This window comes from Coregonus lavaretus (genome assembly GCF_964263955.1).
Source record: "Coregonus lavaretus genome assembly, chromosome: 3".
NCBI classification, from domain to species: domain Eukaryota; kingdom Metazoa; phylum Chordata; class Actinopteri; order Salmoniformes; family Salmonidae; genus Coregonus; species Coregonus lavaretus.
In genome coordinates, this window is record NC_139990.1 from 23049517 (window position 1) to 23069069 (window position 19553).

Consider the following 19553-nt stretch of genomic DNA (forward strand, 5'->3'; position numbering starts at 1 on the left):
GAATTCAAGCTATATTAGATCAAATCCAGACAGGAACTATAATTTTAGCAGGTGATCTAAATCACACATTCGGCAAGTTAGACAGACATAGCAATAAAAAAGAAAATACACTTAGTGACAGAATATAGAGACTGAACAGAGCACATATTCAAGACCCGAAATGTATTAAATACGTAAACGAAAAAATAAAGACCTTTATCAACATAAATGGAGACATAGAGGCCAGAGAAAAGCTGACCCGACATAATTTTGAATGCTTTTAAGGCGTACATTAGGGGAATGATAATCTCATACTCGGCAACAGTTAAATCTTTGTTAGAAATCAAAATTTAATAAAAATACATTACTATCTTAAAAAAAAGACCATAAAAAATCTTTACACGGTAAAGAAAAAAATACAATTTCTGAACTTAAGTAGGAATATGATCTTTTACTTTTGAAGAGAGCCAACAACTACAGGTTAAACTCAAATAAAACATACTATTTAATGGCAAATAAACCTGGTAAACACCTCGCAGCCCCCACAAAACGAATACACGCCAAATCAGTTATCATTTTAAAAGATAAGGATAAAAATGCTTTCATTAGAAACAATAACGCTATTAATATATATATTTTAAAGCTTCTATTAAACTCTGTATGAATCAGAATTAAACAACAGTTGGACTAATCCTACAGCCTTCTTTGACTCAATAACCCTGAAGCAACTATCAGCAGACAAAAAAGAATCACCCAAAAATAAATATTAGACACTGTTAAAACATTTGCGCAGAGAAAAGCAGCAGGTACAGTGGGGGGAAAAAGTATTTAGTCAGCCACCAATTGTGCAAGTTCTCCCACTTAAAAAGATGAGAGAGGCCTGTAATTTTCATCATAGGTACATGTCAACTATGACAGACAAAATGAGAATTTTTATTCCAGAAAATCACATTGTAGGATTTTTTATGAATTTATTTGCAGATTATGGTGGAAAATAAGTATTTGGTCAATAACAAAAGTTTCTCAATACTTTGTTATATACCCTTTGTTGGCAATGACACAGGTCAAACGTTTTCTGTAAGTCTTCACAAGGTTTTCACACACTGTTGCTGGTATTTTGGCCCATTCCTCCATGCATATCTCCTCTAGAGCAGTGATGTTTTGGGGCTGTCGCTGGGCAACACAGACTTTCAACTACCTCCAAAGATTTTCTATGGGGTTGAGATCTGGAGACTGGCTAGGCCACTCCAGGACCTTGAAATGCTTCTTACGAAGCCACTCCTTCGTTGCCCGGGCGGTGTGTTTGGGATCATTGTCATGCTGAAAGACCCAGCCACGTTTCATCTTCAATGCCCTTGCTGATGGAAGGAGGTTTTCACTCAAAATCTCACGATACATGGCCCGATTCATTCTTTCCTTTACACGGATCAGTCGTCCTGGTCCCTTTGCAGAAAAACAGCCCCAAAGCATGATTTTCCCACCCCCATGCTTCACAGTAGATATGGTGTTCTTTGGATGCAACTCAGCATTCTTTGTCCTCCAAACACGACGAGTTGAGTTTTTACCAATAAGTTATATTTTGGTTTCATCTGACCATATGACATTCTCCGAATCCTCTTATGGATCATCCAAATGCACTCTAGCAAACTTCAGATGGGCCTGGACATGTACTGGCTTAAGCAGGGGGACACGTCTGGTACTGCAGGATTTGAGTCCCTGGCGGCGTAGTGTGTTACTGATGGTAGGCTTTGTTACTTTGGTCCCAGCTCTCTGCAGGTCATTCACTAGGTCCCCCCATGTGGTTCTGGGATTTTTGCTCACCGTTCTTGTGATCATTTTGACCCCACGGGGGGAGATCTTGCGTGGAGCCCCAAATCGAGGGAGATTATCAGTGGTCTTGTATGTCTTCCATTTCCTAATAATTGCTCCCACAGTTGATTTCTTCAAACCAAGCTGCTTACCTATTGCAGATTCAGTCTTCCCAGCCTGGTGCAGGTCTACAATTTTGTTTTTGGTGTCCTTTGACAGCTCTTTGGTCTTGGCCATAGTGGAGTTTGGAGTGTGACTGGTTGAGGTTGTGGACAGGTGTCTTTTATACTGATAACAAGTTCAAACAGGTGCCATTAAAAGAGGTAACGAGTTGAGGACAGAGGAGCCTCTTAAAGAAGAAGTTACTGGTCTGTGAGAGCCAGAAATCTTGCTTGTTTGTAGGTGACCAAATACTTATTTTCCACCATAATTTCCAAATAAATTCATTAAAAATCCTACAATGTGATTTTCTGGAATTTTTTTTCTCAATTTGTCTGTCATAGTTGACGTGTACCTATGATGAAAATTACAGGCCTCTCTCATCTTTTTAAGTTGGAGAACTTTCACAATTGGTGGCTGACTAAATACTTTTTTCCCCACTGTATGGACAACTTTTCCATATAATTTTATTTGACATTCTGGGACAAAGTAGTGCCCCTATTTAGTCAAATGACAACACAAGTCACTCAATTCAGTGCCTCCGAGTTCCATGTATCAAACAGTTATTTCAGTTATATTAAAACCAGGAAAATCTGGAGAGCCTTCTGCAGATTACAGACCCATACATTTAATAAATTGTGACAATAAAATAATAACAAAACTTGTAAGCAACAGAATGGCAAAAGTCTTATCAGACTTGATACATATTAATCATACAGGGTTTATTAAAAAAAGACACAAACAAATATAAGAACATGTTTCAGTATAATACAATACGCTAAAAAACAAGATGTAGATTTATCAATAATGGCTGTTGATGCCAAAAAGGCTTTGGAAGCCTTCAACTTTCCAGCTGAAATATTAAATGTCATGAAAATATTACATAAATATCCTAAAGCAAAAATATACAAAAATAATACCCTCACGACGCCAGGACAGCGGAGTCACTCACCACCTTCCGGAGACATTTGAAACCCCACCTCTTTAAGGAATACCTGGGATAGGCTAAAGTATTCCTTCTAACCCCCCCCCCCCCCCAAATTGTAAAGTGGTTATCCCACTGGCTATAGGGTGAACGCACCAATTTGTGAGTCGCTCTGGCTAAGAGCGTCTGCTAAATGATGTTAATGTGCCCTTGAGCAAGGCACTTAACCCTAATTGCTCCTGTAAGTCGCTCTGGTTAAGAGCGTCTGCTAAATGACTAAAATGTAAATGTAAAATGTAATACATAATCTGGTGTTGTAGATAGAATTCAAGCTATATTAGATCAAATCCAGACAGGAACTATAATTTTAGCAGGTGATCTAAATCACACATTCGGCAAGTTAGACAGACATAGCAATAAAAAAGAAAATACACTTAGTGACAGAATATAGAGACTGAACAGAGCACATCTTCAAGACCAGAAATGTATTAAATACGTAAACGAAAAAATAAAGACCTTTATCAACATAAATGGAGACATAGAGGCCAGAGAAAAGCTGACCCGACATAATTTTGAATGCTTTTAAGGCGTACATTAGGGGAATGATAATCTCATACTCGGCAACAGTTAAATCTTTGTTAGAAATCAAAATTTAATAAAAATACATTACTATCTTAAAAAAAGACCATAAAAAATCTTTACACGGTAAAGACAAAAATACAATTTCTGAATTTAAGTAGGACTATGATCTTTTACTTTTGAAGAGAGCCAACAACTACAGGTTAAACTCAAATAAAACATACTATTTAATGGCAAATAAACCTGGTAAACACCTCGCAGCCCCCACAAAACGAATACACGCCAAATCAGTTATCATTTTAAAAGATAAGGATAAAAATGCTTTCATTAGAAACAATAACGCTATTAATATATATATTTTAAAGCTTCTATTAAACTCTGTATGAATCAGAATTAAACAACAGTTGGACTAATCCTACAGCCTTCTTTGACTCAATAACCCTGAAGCAACTATCAGCAGACAAAAAAGAATCACCCAAAAATAAATATTAGACACTGATAAAACATTTGCGCAGAGAAAAGCAGCAGGTACAGTGGGGGAAAAAAGTATTTAGTCAGCCACCAATTGTGCAAGTTCTCCCACTTAAAAAGATGAGAGAGGCCTGTAATTTTCATCATAGGTACACGTCAACTATGACAGACAAAATGAGAATTTTTATTCCAGAAAATCAAATTGTAGGATTTTTTATGAATTTATTTGCAGATTATGGTGGAAAATAAGTATTTGGTCAACAACAAAAGTTTCTCAATACTTTGTTATATACCCTTTGTTGGCAATGACACAGGTCAAACGTTTTCTGTAAGTCTTCACAAGGTTTTCACACACTGTTGCTGGTATTTTGGCCCATTCCTCCATGCATATCTCCTCTAGAGCAGTGATGTTTTGGGGCTGTCGCTGGGCAACACAGACTTTCAACTACCTCCAAAGATTTTCTATGGGGTTGAGATCTGGAGACTGGCTAGGCCACTCCAGGACCTTGAAATGCTTCTTACGAAGCCACTCCTTCGTTGCCCGGGCGGTGTGTTTGGGATCATTGTCATGCTGAAAGACCCAGCCACGTTTCATCTTCAATGCCCTTGCTGATGGAAGGAGGTTTTCACTCAAAATCTCACGATACATGGCCCGATTCATTCTTTCCTTTACACGGATCAGTCGTCCTGGTCCCTTTGCAGAAAAACAGCCCCAAAGCATGATTTTCCCACCCCCATGCTTCACAGTAGATATGGTGTTATTTGGATGCAACTCAGCATTCTTTGTCCTCCAAACACGACGAGTTGAGTTTTTACCAATAAGTTATATTTTGGTTTCATCTGACCATATGACATTCTCCGAATCCTCTTATGGATCATCCAAATGCACTCTAGCAAACTTCAGATGGGCCTGGACATGTACTGGCTTAAGCAGGGGGACACGTCTGGCACTGCAGGATTTGAGTCCCTGGCGGCGTAGTGTGTTACTGATGGTAGGCTTTGTTACTTTGGTCCCAGCTCTCTGCAGGTCATTCACTAGGTCCCCCCATGTGGTTCTGGGATTTTTGCTCACCGTTCTTGTGATCATTTTGACCCCACGGGGGGAGATCTTGCGTGGAGCCCCAAATCGAGGGAGATTATCAGTGGTCTTGTATGTCTTCCATTTCCTAATAATTGCTCCCACAGTTGATTTCTTCAAACCAAGCTGCTTACCTATTGCAGATTCAGTCTTCCCAGCCTGGTGCAGGTCTACAATTTTGTTTCTGGTGTCCTTTGACAGCTCTTTGGTCTTGGCCATAGTGGAGTTTGGAGTGTGACTGTTTGAGGTTGTGGACAGGTGTCTTTTATACTGATAACAAGTTCAAACAGGTGCCATAATAGAGGTAACGAGTTGAAGACAGAGGAGCCTCTTAAAGAAGAAGTTACAGGTCTGTGAGAGCCAGAAATCTTGCTTGTTTGTAGGTGACCAAATACTTATTTTCCACCATAATTTGCAAATAAATTCATAAAAAATCCTACAATGTGATTTTCTGGATTTTGTTTTCTCAATTTGTCTGTCATAGTTGACGTGTACCTATGATGAAAATTACAGGCCTCTCTCATCTTTTTAAGTTGGAGAACTTTCACAATTGGTGGCTGACTAAATACTTTTTTCCCCACTGTATGGACAGCTTTTCCATATAATTTTATTTGACATTCTGGGACAAAGTAGTGCCCCTATTTAGTCAAATGACAACACATGTCACTCAATTCAGTGCCTCCGAGTTCCATGTATCAAACAGTTATTTCAGTTATATTAAAACCAGGAAAATCTGGAGAGCCTTCTTTAGATTACAGACCCATACATTTAATAAATTGTGACAATAAAATAATAACAAAACTCGTAAGCAACAGAATGGCAAAAGTCTTATCAGACTTGATACGTATTAATCATACAGGGTTTATTAAAAAAAGACACAAACAAATATAAGAACATGTTTCAGTATAATACAATACGCTAAAAAACAAGATGTAGATTTATCAATAATGGCTGTTGATGCCAAAAAGGCTTTGGAAGCCTTCAACTTTCCAGCTGAAATATTAAATGTCATGAAAATATTACATAAATATCCTAAAGCAAAAATATACAAAAATAATACATTATCTGATGAATCTGCTTTAGAAAGGGGCACAAGAAAGAGATGTCCCCTCTACCCTCTCCTGTTTGCACTGGCAATTGATCCGCTTGCAGAAACATTTTGACAGTACCCAAGCGTAAAAGGTATCAGTATTGGTAAACATTAATATAAACTAAACTTATTTGCAGACAATCTCCTGATATACCTGACTAATATTGAAAACTCAATGCCCCTAAAATACTCTAAAATCTAAGGATATAAAATTGACATGTAAAAACCGGAAATAATGGCAATAGGAAAAAGACAATGAATAACTCATGATCTACAGCAATCCTTCAAGTGGACCACAAAAAATATAAATAATAATAATAATATGCCATTTAGCAGGCGCTTTTATCCAAAGCGACTTACAGTCATGCATGCATACATTTTTTGTGTATGGGTGGTCCCGGGGATCGAACCCACTACCTTGGCGTTACAAGCGCCGTGCTCTACCAGCTGAGCTACAGATATTAAATACTTAGGTTGCTTAATAAGTCACAACAAAACCAAAAATATACAAAGATTATTTTATCCCATTACTCAACAACTTGAAAGCAGATCTAATTAAATGGAACAATCTTCCCATGAATCTTACAGGTATAATAAACATATTTAGAATGGCATGTCTCCCAAAGTTTCTATAGTAAAAAATGTATACTCGGTCATAACAGACTTTATATGGGGAAATAAAACTCATTGAATAAAAAGGAAATTTTAACATCTCCCTAAGTCTGATGGTGGTTTTAACTTTAAAGACTTGGAATAGTATAAACTCGCCACCCAAGGCTTTTACTTGCGCCATATTGTTAAATGCACTAAAGAGGAACAATGGATACATATTGAAGATGCACATCCCCAGAATCTTTTCACGTGTCTATTTTCAAAAGATAAAGTTAAGAACATTAACAACTTCATAGTTGACAACACTATAACAATATGGAAGAAAATGAAATGTATTCTACAAGAACTAATAACCCTCCTTAAAAACACACCCCTATGGAACAATCCTTGGATAGCTTTTCAGAATTCAGAGATAAATTGGCCCACATGGAAAAGTCAAGTCAAGTCAAATAAATGTATTTCCATGAAATAATTAAAAAGCCATTTTGGACTGACCAATGTAGACATTTTCAAATACATGCAACTTCAAAGTTTTATATCACAAAATGTTGATCTGAAATCTTTTGGACATCAGAGCAATGTTGAGGGAATCCTATTTGAGTCAGAAAAGGATATTCATATGATAGGGAAGATATACAAAACCTTGCAGGGAGCATATCCAACTGACAATCTCTTAGAAAAAAATATAAACTACTGGAACCAAGACTTAAAAAGAACAGATATTGGCACAAGATGGAGGGAGTTTTGGAACATAACTAACGAAATTACAATTAACAAAAATGTGTGCTTAATCCAGTATAAACTAATGTATAGAATTTATTATACAAGAGACAAAATGCATAAATTCTACAGCACAACGGCAGAGTCATGTCTTAATTGTAAATTTAACAATGACTCAATAATTCATGCCTTCTGGGAGTGTTATAAAGTCCAAAAGTTATGGGCGGAAGTCCAAAAGTTATGGACGGAGTTAGAAAGTTGGTTGTCAGAAGTTTTACAATGTACATTTTAATCCGTCTATCCGCATATTTCAAGACATGGCATATGAGGGTACGGTGAGATACCCAGTGAGTTGGACCATAGTTTTCTCGTCAATCATTGAAAGAAACGTTTACTTAAAAACGGGAAATTAAGTGATCCTCCATCGTTGGGATGGTGGAAGAATCAAATGCATTATTGTTAGAATATTGAAAGGGTGTGGGCGACAGAGAAGGGCAGAGTGGTGCAGTTTTAGGCCATGTGGCATAGAGTCTTGCAGGCGCTGAAGATGGATGCGGTGGGAACATGTGGGTCTGGGCAGGTGTGATGTCGTTGATGTTTGTGTGCGTCTGTCTGTTGACTGCGTATGTTTATTTTGTTAGAAAAATTACATAAATTGTTATAAATAAATACAATTCCAAAAAAAAGATATGTGAAAACGTTTTTATGAAGTTGAACATGTGCTCTTTAAGACAGAATGTTAAAATTAGGTGAAATATATACAGTGGGGAAAAAAAGTATTTAGTCAGCCACCAATTGTGCAAGTTCTCCCACTTAAAAAGATGAGAGAGGCCTGTAATTTTCATCATAGGTACACGTCAACTATGACAGACAAAATGAGGAAAGAAAATCCAGAAAATCACATTGTAGGATTTTTAATGAATTTATTTGCAAATTATGGTGGAAAATAAGTATTTGGTCAATAACAAAAGTTTCTCAATACTTTGTTATATACCCTTTGTTGGCAATGACAAAGGTCAAACGTTTTCTGTAAGTCTTCACAAGGTTTTCACACACTGTTGCTGGTATTTTGGCCCATTCCTCCATGTAGATCTCCTCTAGAGCAGTGATGTTTTGGGGCTGTCGCTGGGCAACACGGACTTTCAACTCCCTCCAAAGATTTTCTATGGGGTTGAGATCTGGAGACTGGCTAGACCACTCCAGGACCTTGAAATGCTTCTTACGAAGCCACTCCTTCGTTGCCTGGGCAGTGTGTTTGGGATCATTGTCATACTGAAAGACCCAGCCACGTTTCATCTTCAATACCCTTGCTGATGGAAGGAGGTTTTCACTCAAAATCTCACGATACATGGCCCCATTCATTCTTTCCTTTACACAGATCAGTCGTCCTGGTCCCTTTGCAGAAAAACAGCCCCAAAGCATGATGTTTCCACCCCCATGCTTCACAGTAGGTATGGTGTTCTTTGGATGCAACTCAGCATTCTTTGTCCTCCAAACACGACGAGTTGAGTTTTTACCAAAAAGTTCTATTTTGGTTTCATCTGACCATATTACAATCTCCCAATCCTCTTCTGGATTATCCAAATGCACTCTAGCAAACTTCAGATGGGCCTGGACATGTACTGGCTTAAGCAGGGGGACACGTCTGGCACTGCAGGATTTGAGTCCCTGGCGGCGTAGTGTGTTACTGATGTTAGGCTTTGTTACTTTGGTCCCAGCTCTCTGCAGGTCATTCACTAGGTCCCCCCGTGTGGTTCTGGGATTTTTGCTCACCGTTCTTGTGATCATTTTGACCCCACGGGGTGAGATCTTGCGTGATCGAGGGAGATTATCAGTGGTCTTGTATGTCTTCCATTTCCTAATAATTGCTCCCACAGTTGATTTCTTCAAACCAAGCTGCTTACCTATTGCAGATTCAGTCTTCCCAGCCTGGTGCAGGTCTACAATTTTGTTTTTGGTGTCCTTTGACAGCTCTTTGGTCTTGGCCATAGTGGAGTTTGGAGTGTGACTGTTTGAGGTTGTGGACAGGTGTCTTTTATACTGATAACAAGTTCAAACAGGTGCCATTAATACAGGTAACGAGTGGAGGACAGAGGAGCCTCTTAAAGAAGAAGTTACAGGTCTGTGAGAGCCAGAAATCTTGCTTGTTTGTAGGTGACCAAATACTTATTTTCCACCATAATTTGCAAATAAATTCATTAAAAATCCTACAATGTGATTTTCTGGATTTTGTTTTCTCAATTTGTCTGTCATAGTTGATGTGTACCTATGATGAAAATTACAGGCCTCTCTCATATTTTTAAGTGGGAGAACTTACACAATTGGTGGCTGACTAAATACTTTTTTCCCCCACTGTATATATATATATATATTTTTTTTTTTTTACAAAAGTACACTACCTAAAAGGCACTCTATTGGTGGAATGACCCAAGTGTTAAAAATAAATATATTCCTGTACAAAATGACAGCATGTTTTAATCAATAGGCAATGTGGTTATATTTCATATTGTTTAACACTGAAAATAAATATGATTAAATATTAAATGGATGTGAAAATATACTGTCTGTCATGCAGATTGAAGCAAAGATGGAACCTCATGATAATCTTTCATGAGGTTTCTATGGAAGAGGAACAGAGACATTAGAGACACAAGAGACTTTAGCCTCAGTTTATACAGGCTTGGGCTAAAGTCAGGGATCAAATGATAGGGGTTACCGGGGATGCTGGTGTAGGGGACATGAGGCTGACTTATGGTCTTGTGATGAGGTAACCCTGCCTGGGACTTCAAAATAAGTGTCACCCTCACCCTTGGTCTAACGGTCAAGTCATTGGTTTCTCCTGTAGGATACCTTTTTTCCTTTAGTTTATTTAGCTAATATTTTATTTTGGGTTCAATGGCACCCAATTGTGGGATAGTCTCTTGTGGAGGAGGTGGTCTAAGGGAGGTGAATGTAGCGGACATGAGTCGGACACATGGTCTCATAATGAGGCAGCACTGCCTGCGACTTCAAAATCAGTGTCACACTTGGTCTAACGGTCAAGACATTGGTTTCTCCCTTGGGATACCTGGGTTCAGATCCCGCCCGTGACACTGGCTTCTTCCATTACAAATCAGGGCACCCTCATAAACCTTGAAAATATGAAAATATAAATTGTTTATGTAGAGAACTTTTCAGCGCACCTCCAAGAGTCAATGTATAATTTGCACCCTGTACCAAGTCTCATGTAGTGTGTGATGATGTCACTTTTGCTCTGCTACTACAGCTGCTGGGGTCAATACTGTTCTGACTGTACCTGGAGCATTCTGGAAACAGCAGGGGAAAGGGTGTGTGTGTGGCAGGGAGAGTAATTATGTGTAAATGGAGGGGGTTGAGTTTGTACAGTATTTAATGTGTGTGTGTGTTTGTGTGTGCCTGCGTGCGTGTGTTCATGCATGTGTGTGTGTGTGTGTGTGACAGAGAAAGAGAGAGACAGAGAACGGGAGAGAGGGTGACAGAAAGACAGGATATGGATCTACATGTGACTTTGAGCAAAGTCCTTAGACATTTGAAGCCTGATCTAGTCTACAGCTATGTCTCTACAGCTCCCTCTCTCTCTCCCTATTTCGCTCTCTCTCGCTCTCTCCCTCCCCCTCTTGTTGGGGAGAAGGTCACAGAAGGTGAGACATGATGTCTTCACTCAGCAGTTAGGATTTATTCTGCCAGGGCGTATTGAATTAACTACCTCTCTCTAGTTCTACCCTGGGCGCGCACACACACACACACATACACACAGTATCAACAAACACACACTCTCAAAACAGACGGCCTCAGATTAGCCCCGGCCCCTTTCCTGTGTCTCAGACAAAACAACTTGCACAGCCCCTCCAGCCCTCCTCTCCCTCCCTATCTTTCTCCCTCTCTTCAGTGGGAGAGTGGGGGTTCTATGGGGAACTCCCTACAGCGTTCTCTCTCTTGACATGCAAATCTTGACTGTGTGCTTCTCTGTTGACAGTACATGTGGTACTGGCCACCATAACTCAGGCTTCAATGTACCCACACGTTTCTGATTTTTTTTTTAGCTAAGGCTGTTAGCAACTGTGTAGCATTAGCATCACCAATAACCAAACAGCCTCAACCACCATTGGTGATAGGATTCTCTTTAGCAATACTGAGGTGTTAGCTGCTATTAGCAAGTATCCCTTTGTCTCACTACTATAGCACCAGCCACATTAGCTAAACCTGGCTGTTAGCTAGCACTTTTAGTGTTTACTGCAAGTAGTGAGACTTCCAGCTGTCAGTAACTCTATAGTGTTAGCCTCATTGAGTACAGTCAGCTGCCTAGTAACTTTGCAGCATTAGCCACCATTAGCAAGGCTTAAGTAACTGAAATCTCATAGCATCCGCATAAATTAGCAACTCCTCATTTGACTATTGCTATGTAACATTAGCCAACACTGTTTACAGGCATAGTCTATGAAAGAGTTTAGCATTTATCTGTATCTAGGAAAATATATATAAGTTTCCATGTAGCCTATCGTCATAAAAATCATTCAGAAATGTCAATGTCTTTCAACACAATATCTCCGACATGTTTGACAGCAAGTGCTTGACAGAAACCTGGGCCTAACTCGGCAAAGAAAAACTCCCTACAGTAGGTAGGAAGAAACCTTGAGAGATTTCACAGTAGGCTACATATGACCATGTGGCATGACATACATAAATTGTCTATTTATGTATTGCTCAGTTTACTAAACTCAAGTTAAATAATCGCCTCGTCATATCGCACATTGTTGACGACAAGTTTCAAATAAAATCAGAATGCAAGATTATAATGAGGTTTATGGTATTTTTTGCATTTTGCACAATGCTTTTGCACTATGAAAAATTGCACTTTCTCTGTGATATTACATTTACATTTTAGTCATTTAGCAGATGTTCTTATCCAGAGCGACTTACAGCATCAATAGGCCTGTACTGTGTACTACTTACATGTCTCTATGTGTGCTATAGGTGACCCATCTGCAGGTGTCAATATAGTGCCTTTAGAAAGTATTCATACCCCTTGACTTATTCCATGATTTGTTGTGTTACAGCCTGATTTCAAAACAGATTAAATTGATTTTGTTTCTCACCCATCTACATACAATACCCCATAATGACAAAGTGAAAACATGTTTTTAGAAATGTTTGCACATTAATAATTAAATTAGGGCTGGGCGATATGGACAAAATATCATATCACGATATTTTTCACATTTTTGACGGTAAAAGTTCTAAATATGCTTTCTGAGTAGTTCATGACCCCTAGGGTAGCAACACATAAATTATAAGTGATTTCCTGCCACGAACTCCTGTCACGAACCTTTGGGGAAAACGCAAATTGGAACTTTCTCGTTCTCAACACCTGTGGCTGGATGCCACTCGGACTTGATGGATGTATCCCCGCCTTGTCATCTGTCCCTATCCGAATGGCCTGTGCTACCTGTAATCTGCCTGCCAAGGAAGTCGTCTCCATCTGCTTTTCCTCCTCCATCTTGTAGTAGAGTAGACAGAGAACAGCAAGAGGATTGTTCCAATCAGCGCTGGTCCCATGTCACAAGTCGTGGAGACCGAAGGCAGCGGCATTCTGCTAAGTGGACTGGAGTGTCTGCGAGAGGTCCGGAGAAGATTGTTATGAGGAATAGCTTTGCAGCCCTGGTGCCTGATCTACATGCACCTTCATCGCTGGGACTGCCTGTGTCTGCGACGGCTGAGCTGACTCCAACTACGCGGACTCCAGCAGCGGCTTCATCATCGAGTTCTGCTCCTTTCCGTCTCTCTGGATCTGACGGGGCATTGCCTGCCATGGGAGGTCTGGACCTATCGCCGGGAGCTGCGGGCGTATGCTATCCTGCTTCTCGTGGGCCCGTGAAAGGTTCCATGAATTGTGTGAGGTGTAGGAATGGCCGGATTTCTCCATCCCCTTCTCCAGCCGTTGTATTGGGCAGTTCAATGGTGAGAAATGTCTCAGTACCTGGAGCAAAAACTGAGTGAGGGCATCAATAAGCTGCTCCCAAACATTTTAAACCTGCAGCAAGAAATTGAGTCTATCATAGTTCATGTGGGATTCAATGACATTATGAATGGGTCTCTGCTTGACACCAACAAACTCCCCATAATATCTGGCCCTGTGCCCTCCTAAATCGTGGCATTGAACGTTTCAGAATACTTTTAACCCTCCATAACTGGCTACATGGCTACTGCAACTCTGTGGGTGTAACATTTATTCACAATTTCGATACCTTCTGGAAACAAAGCTAGTTTTATAAGGAGGAAGGGATCCACCCAAATAATTTGAGTTCCTGGATCATTTCACAGCATTATAAGGCTGAGTTGAGACAATGACTTATCAATGACCGAAGCCCAGCTCAGTTAATCCCTACCATTGTGTTGCTGAGTTGTCATAATGCTTCAGCAAATGTACATTATACCAGGGGCGTTGGAAGACATAATGTAAGTAACCTAATTGATGTCCCTCTAACTGCCCTGAATGCCTCTGCTGATCCTACAGCTATTGTATGCATTAATCATGTGCCTATGAACCAGAGTTATACTGTTAGCACTGAGGCAGTGTGCCCTAGTAGGAAGTCCACTGGATGCAGCGCACCCTGCACTAACATAAATAACATGAGCATGTCTACTTCTGCTAAGCTTCCCAGTAAACAATGAAAACAATCAAGCATCCCAGAAACAGGCTCAGAACAGGGAAGCACGGCTGGCCCTTAAATGTACACGGAGAGCTAACATTAATAATATGCATGTAAATCTCTCATGGCTCAAAGTCGAGGAGAGATTGACTTCATCACTACTTGTTTTTGTAAGTGTTGTTGTAAGTGTTGACATGCTGAATGCACTGAGGTGTCTGTTTAAACTACTAGCACACAGCTCGGACACCCATGCATACCCCACAAGACATGCCACCAAAGGTCTCTTCACAATCCCCAAGTCAAGAACAGACTATGGGAGGCGCACAGTACTACATAGAGCCATGGCTACATGGAACTCTATTCCACATCAGGTAACTGATGCAAGCAGTAGAATCAGATTTTTTTTTAAACAGATAAAAACCTTATGGAGCAGCGGGGAACATGAAGAGACACAGGCACAGACACACATACACATGATAAGACACGCACTCTACAGACACGTACACATGTATTTTGTATTACAGATATGTGATAGTAGAGTAGTGGCCTGAGGGAACACACTTAATGTGTTGTGAAAAGTGTTATGAAATGTAATGCCATGTAATATTTTTAATTGTATATAACTGCCTTAATATTACTGGACCCCAGGAAGAGTAGCTGCTGCCTTAATAAATACAAATACAAAATGGGGCTTTCTCCATTTATACTGTTGAATTTTCAGCATTTTCATCAATTTCTGCATTTCCTGCAATTTTATTATATTTTCCATACTGTGCCACACAGCATGATGTGGGCAAGAAAATCTAGGCCTAGTTAATTGGTGAACTGTTGGAATCATAGAAATATAATGATTAATCTAATTCTATAGTTGGAATATAGTGGGCAGAACCTTGAATACATTGTTGTTAGACATGTTAATGAATTAATAAGTCAGTGAGGAATTATTGACAGGGTAGGGACCAAAGTGTTGGTCAGTGTTTCCAGTTGACCCTAATTAGATGTTTTCCTACTTCATGTAGCTAGCTAGTTAGCCAACATATTCATGCTTCGCCTATTCCTCTCTGATAAGATACCGTTGTACAAACATGCTTATCTAGACCTACACCAGCACTCGTACCAGGCAGTATTAGCTAACTAGCTACGTTTGCTCTGACTCTTAGTACATTTAGCAAGCTAGCTAGCCAGCTAGCTAGCGATTAGCATTAGTGGCTAACACAAATTATTTTAGCAACACCTTGCTAAGAAAAGACAAACTAGCAAACAGTAGTTTGCAGATGGTAAGATACACAAACTAATAGTGTACAATAATTATAGAACACTTGTGGAAAGCAGCATGTCACCAACATTGTTGCATCCATCTGACCATGAAGAGTAAACGGCAAGAAAGTGCTCGTGACTCCGTGGTCAAGCAACTGATCTCTCCTTGAGTGACAGGGAGCAGGGCTTGGTGTGGTTAGCGGCACGCAGCAGCGGGAGGTGAAGGAGAGCGATGACTCAGGTAGAAAATTGAGTAAACTATCAAATATGGCATTACACATGTCGGAGTTGAACATCACATTTAACAAACCAAACACTGAAATACCGTTATAAAACATAAAGTGAAAACTCAAACCGGTCCGTGCATCAATACCGGTATATAGTAAAATACGGTATACCACCCAGCCCTAAATGAAATACAGAAATATCTCATTTACATACAGTGGGGGGAAAAAGTATTTAGTCAGCCACCAATTGTGCAAGTTCTCCCATTTAAAAAGATGAGAGAGGCCTGTAATTTTCATCATAGGTACACGTCAACTATGACAGACAAATTGAGAAAACAAAATCCAGAAAATCACATTGTAGGATTTTTTATGAATTTATTTGCAAATTATGGTGGAAAATAAGTATTTGGTCACCTACAAACAAGCAAGATTTCTGGCTCTCACAGACCTGTAACTTCTTCTTTAAGAGGCTCCTCTGTCCTCCACTCATTACCTGTATTAATGGCACCTGTTTGAACTTGTTATCAGTATAAAAGACACCTGTCCACAACCTCAAACAGTCACACTCCAAACTCCACTATGGCCAAGACCAAAGAGCTGTCAAAGGACACCAGAAACAAAATTGTAGACCTGCACCAGGCTGGGAAGACTGAATCTGCAATAGGTAAGCAGGTTGGTTTGAAGAAATCAACTGTGGGAGCAATTATTAGGAAATGGAAGACATACAAGACCACTGATAATCTCCCTCGATCTGGGGCTCCACGCAAGATCTCACCCCGTGGGGTCAAAATTATCACAAGAACGGTGAGCAAAAATCCCAGAACAACACGGGGGGACCTAGTGAATGACCTGCAGAGAGCTGGGACCAAAGTAACAAAGCCTACCATCAGTAACACACTACGCCGCCAGGGACTCAAATCCTGCAGTGCCAGACGTGTCCCCCTGCTTAAGCCAGTACATGTCCAGGCCCATCTGAAGTTTGCTAGAGTGCATTTGGATGATCCAGAAGAGGATTGTGAGAATGTCATATGGTCAGATGAAACCAAAATAGAACTTTTTGGTAAAAACTCAACTTGTCTCAACATCACTGCTCTAGAGGAGATCTGCATGGAGGAATGGGCCAAAATACCAGCAACAGTGTGTGAAAACCTTGTGAAGACTTATAGAAAACGTTTGACCTGTGTCATTGCCAACAAAGGGTATATAACAAAGTATTGAGAAACTTTTGTTATTGACCAAATACTTAATTTCCACCATAATTTGCAAATACATTCATAAAAAATCCTACAATGTGATTTTCTGGATTTATTTTTCTCATTTTGTCTGTCATAGTTGACGTGTACCTATGATGAAAATTACAGGCCTCTCTCATCTTTTTAAGTGGGAGAACTTGCACAATTGGTGGCTGACTAAATACTTTTTTTCCCCACTGTATTTAATATTTTTGTGATCCACTTAAAGGATTGCTGTAGATCGTGAATTATATATATTTTTTTGAGTATTCTGAAAATATTTTTAGCAAAGGGGGCATTGAGTTTTCAATATTGGTCATGTATATTAGGAGATCATCCATAAATAATTTAGTTTATATTCATGTTTTCCTATCGGTCCTAGACTATGGCTACATCACCTGTTACATTTGGATCCTGTCGAATTTTTTCTACCATCTTGAATGGCCTTTTCTATGCAACATTTTAGAAGCTTTTAACTTTCCAGCTGAAAAAATGAATGTAATCAAAAGATTGTATAAATGTCCTAAAGCAAAATTATACAAAAATAATACATTCTCTGATTAAATGGATTTAGAAAGGGTCACAAAAGAGGGATGTTCCCTCTCCCCCCTCCTGTTTGCGAGGATGCCTTCTTTCAATCCATGTCCTTCAACCAGACAATGCTGAGTAGTTGAGCACGACAAACAACTCTCACAAACAACAACCAGTATAGGCCCCGTGTAGCTCAGTTGGTAGAGCATGGTGTTTGCAATGCCAGGGTTGTGGGTTCGATTCCCACGGGGGGCCAGCATGAAAATGTAAAAAAAAAAAAAAGTATGCACTAACTGTAAGTCGCTCTGGATAAGAGCGTCTGCTAAATGACTAAAATGTCAAATGTAATTGAAGTGTCAGTACAAGCCTTTTATCTTATAAGATAAGAAGAGGATCCTCACCATTGCTTTTTTTGTATAGTTCATATTTTGTTAAGATAACATCCCTGTCCCGGTTTGGTTCCTGTGGTACATCCTGAATCCTTATTTACCTTCGAACCTGTTAAACTTGAATCAGATGACAGTCAGGGGTCAGTTCTCTGATAAAGCTGTGTGTGTGTGTGTGTGTGTGTGTGTGTGTGTGTGTGTGTGTCCGTGTGTCCTCAGATGTCCTTTACTGTTCCACTTGTCACCTGTTATAGCTGCATCATCACAAGGTGCCTTCAGAAAGTATTAACACCCCTTGTCTTTTTCCACATTTTGTTGTGTTACAGCCTGAATTTATAAATGGGATAAATTGAGATTTATTTGTCACTGGCCTACACACAATACCCCATAATGTCAAAATGGAATTATGTTTTTACGTTTTGTTTTTTGTTTTAACAACGCAGTCAAAAAGCAATTTTGAATCTATTGATCTGTTCTCTTTGGTACTTGTAGTGTTAATGATGATTTATTAATAATTGTTGTACTTTTAGTGCATTGCCTTTGTTATTCTAACTAGGCCTGCTTTATGGCTATGCTTGCTACTAAACGTATCTGTTTTTTATTGTTTGCTTGCCATACTATGCTATGTAGCCATTGATAAATTAGCCTGCGAAAGCTTCGGCCTACCATGCCGCATGCTATTGCACCTCCTTTCTGGCCATTCATTGTATAATGCTACTATGTTTGTGCATAGGTTTACCCATTTATGTTTATTGCATTAATCAATCAATCAATTTTATTTTATATAGCCCTTCTTACATCAGCTAATATCTCGAAGTGCATTAGCACATGGTCATTGATTATGGCCACTAACAGCCAAATAATTGTGTATGCTGTTATTACTGTGCCATTCCTTTTATTGCCCGTTATTATTTGCACCTTTGTGTCTCCTTTTAGATAAACCATACTCCATACAAAGCCAACCAAGTCTCAATTTAAGACAAGAGTCTCATGTCAACAACTGTCAATCATTCCCTGCTATGTATCATCTCTATTACCTGAATCTCTCATTTTATGTATTTTATGCGGTGGCATGTACCGGTACCCTATAGAACGGGGTCATGGACTCTTTGTCAAAGGTAAGCTTCCATGGGGACTGGCAGGTGTTAGCAAGTAGCGACATTATGTCGCTTATTGGCTGGGCAGGGAGTAGCTAGACTGGGGAGTGTTCCTAGTACCTATAAACTCTAGATGAAAGATATTTCGTTAAGACAACAACCCTGTCCTGGTTTGGTTCCTGTGGTACATCCTGAATCCTTATTTACCATCAAACCAGTTCAAACTTGAATCAGATGACAGTCAGGGGTCAGTTCTCTAATAAAGCTGTGTGTGTGTGTGTGTGTGTGTGTGTCCGTGTGTCTTCAGTTGTCGTTTACTGTTCCACTTGTCACCGGTTATTCCTGCATTATCACAAGTCATTAAGTTTGTTTGTACAGCGCCTTCAGAAAGTATTAACACCCCTTGACTTTTTTCACATTTTGTTTTGTTACAGCCTGTATTTAAAATGTGTTAAATGTAGATTCCCCACCCCCCCGGCCTACACACAATACCCCATAATGTCAAAGTGGAATGACGTATTATTTTTAATTTTTTTGTAACAACTTAATAAATATTGAAGAGCTGAAATGTCGTGAGTCAACAACTTTGTTACGGCAAATCTAAATAAGGTCAATAGTAAAATATTGCTTAACAAGTCACATAATAAGTTGCATGGACTCACTCTGTGTGCAATAATAGTATTTAACATTATTTTTGAATGACTACCTCATCTCTGTACCCCACACATACAAT

The 19553-nt window shown here is 39.5% G+C and overlaps 1 pseudogene across 1 annotated transcript in view; it reads right to left on the reverse strand.

Moving 5' to 3' along the window:
- LOC311125781 (mothers against decapentaplegic homolog 4-like) overlaps positions 1-18885 on the reverse strand; it is a 28879-nt pseudogene extending 9994 nt beyond the window's left edge. Inside the window, exon 1 of the transcript in view lies at positions 18808-18885. The product of the transcript in view is annotated as a mothers against decapentaplegic homolog 4-like (transcript). The remainder of the gene's footprint in view (positions 1-18807) is intronic.
- Between the last annotated feature and the right edge of the window lie 668 nt (positions 18886-19553).